Genomic DNA, 2,760 nt, shown 5'->3' on the forward strand with positions numbered 1-2,760 from the left:
TCCTGCTGTTCATGTTTTTAGCGGGGGTCCGGGTAGCGGCGTGGACGGGGTACTTCACAACACCAGTATCCTGGACTTCTGTACTGCGCTAAGGGCTTCCTCACAGGGGTGTAGGCTGCGCTTGTCTACACGACCGGAGATCTCCTGTGTACGTGTATCTCGCCCACTCCAGCGTGTTTTCATGTGCGCCAATACACACGTATTTAGGCATGCTAAAGACATGCACAGTTGCATTGATTTCACGCATAAGTACACGGGTTTCTTGCGTATTTACGCATGCCAATTGACTTCAATGGATTTCTACAGTGTGTAATATCACCAAGACAGCAGATCACCTTTCAGCGTGTGAAAACGCTAATGTGAATGAGCCCTAAGGGTACTACATAGGACTGTCAGGCACTTTTACACAGGAGCGACAATGCATGCTGGTGATGTAAAGTCACAGCACCTGCGTCTGTTCGCTCCATGGGGTGCCGCTTTTCGTGCGATGCACCTTTTTGCAGTAGTAAGGCCTACTGTTTCCACTAAAATAAGCCCTGGCTGCATTAAAAAAAAAATAACCCAAGAGGCGCCAGCCACTCCACCGCACGACTCCTTCTGAAGCTCCGACACTTGTCTGTAGTCTGCAGTGATTGGCTGAGCCACAGAGCTCAAGAACCAATCTGAGCCAGTGCTTCCTGGAGGCGGGGTTTTTTGAAAGCACTGGCAAGACTACAGGCAAGTGCTGGAGCTTCAGAAGGACATGCGGCAGAGTGGACAGGCACCTCTTAGGCGATGTATTGTGGTTTTTTTGTTTTTTATGTAGCTAGGGCTTATAGTTAAAGGCAACTGCCCCCCCCCCCCCCTTTCCGCAAAAATCCCAGCAAAAGAGCACTACAAAGTTGCGTGACCTTGTAGCAACACAAAATTGCAATATCACTGTGTTCTAGCTGCAATATCGCTGCCGCCCGTGTGAAAGCGGCCTAAAGCCTATATCATTGTACTTGAAGGCATTGGAGGTACGGGTGCTTTTAATCTGTATTCCTGTCTCTTTAGAGATCAGAGGGCGACCTCCGTGTGTTTCTGTCATGATGGACTCGTGGACACCAAATTAACGCTAGGACAGAATTCTAATATCCTTTTGCTTTCGGCTGGACTTGTTCAATGGGTTTCCATTTTCTGGAGGCATTCTAGATCCACCACATCTAAACTAGACACCATAATGAATCAAACAACGTCCTGTAATACCGTAGATTATATGATGGGCGTCCCTTATGGAAACTGGAAAAAAACTGCTGCACATGGCAACCAATCATCATTCTTTATGCTACACTGGTAAAGCTGTGAGTTGCTGCTAGAACAGCATACAGTTGAAACCGCCCAGTAATTTGGAGCATAAACCACGTTTGGTTGCGATCATCAAGACATGTAGGAGCCTGGGATGAGCAAACGCACTTTCACTAGAGAGAGAGAGAAGACCACATAGGAATAAGGTGAAGAGATTACATGAGCTAGAGTGTTTAATGAGTTTTTTTTCCCATCTATGTTCCTTTTAAGGTGAAACTTGGATCACTTTGAATTAACTATTTGTTTTGGGTACTTGTTTTAGTGGAGACAATACACTAAGATGCGGTAGACCTCCAGAAACTTCATTACAGAGGAGCCTTCATTTCCTCAGTAGATAAGTCTGTGGTTCTGTTCCTAATCTGATGTAGCTTTGTGCCAACGTCTTTTCAGATGAGAACAGATACAATTTCTATATTAGATAAGATGGGCTTGTCCTATCTAGGAGCCTGAGGCAGCTGCAGCCTGACACTGAGATGGATTTTACTGTCAAGTAAAGGAAACCCGAAGACTCCTTGCTTTGCGTTCTAGAGGTACCTTTACACGAGATAATTATCGCACAAATGTCACTGGAAGTAGTGAATTCGGGCAATCTCCCTGTGTACACAAAGCCCCCACAGGGCACTGAGCAAGAAGTCACTCACTTGTTGGCATGACTTTTTAACTTGCCAAAAAAAATCAAGCGACTATTATCAGCCCATGTAAACAGACAGCTGTTCACTCTATTAACAACTGCCTGTGTGCAGTGAATGGAGGCCAAAAGCCAAAAGGGTAATCCGGTGCGCTCCACCTCCATTTTCTGTCTAGCTATCACTCCTGTGTGAAAGCGATAGTCGATCGCATGACAGTTGTCCCATGTAAAGGTACCTTAGGTGGTAGAGCCGCACTCCTGACACTGGACAATACTGGGTCAGATGTAGCTGTGGGTCCCACGTGTCCAACTGTAAGTGAGACTGGCCTCATTAAAAACTATAAGTGTGTGCACAGTCAGAGCTAAGGCCCATACTCTGATCACATAATAAAAATACACAGATCATATTGGCTTGTTTGAGAGATATTCCAAAAGGGAGTGGTGGTAGTCAAGTTATTGGTATGAATAAAAGGAGATTGTTAATGAGGATGTGCGCTGAGACCAGATAAAGGGTTATTTTTGACACTGGCATATGTATAACATATAGAGGGTTAGCATGGGCTTGTGTCTGATCAGAGATACAATCTATATTGTTGATAACATTGGTAAATAATACAATCACAGAAAAACATGTGAGGTTCTCCCCATGGATATTTTTGATATGGGTTTTATGCCTATAAATGATAGAGGATACAACTGGAGGATATCCCTATGGTGGTGTCTGGCAGCAGTGTTATGTATCGCGTCAGACTGGTGTAGATTAACGGTGTATACATCCCCTCAGTGTGTGGATGTGTATTCTGACA

Source organism: Eleutherodactylus coqui, chromosome 9, assembly GCF_035609145.1.
Source record: "Eleutherodactylus coqui strain aEleCoq1 chromosome 9, aEleCoq1.hap1, whole genome shotgun sequence".
Taxonomy (NCBI): domain Eukaryota; kingdom Metazoa; phylum Chordata; class Amphibia; order Anura; family Eleutherodactylidae; genus Eleutherodactylus; species Eleutherodactylus coqui.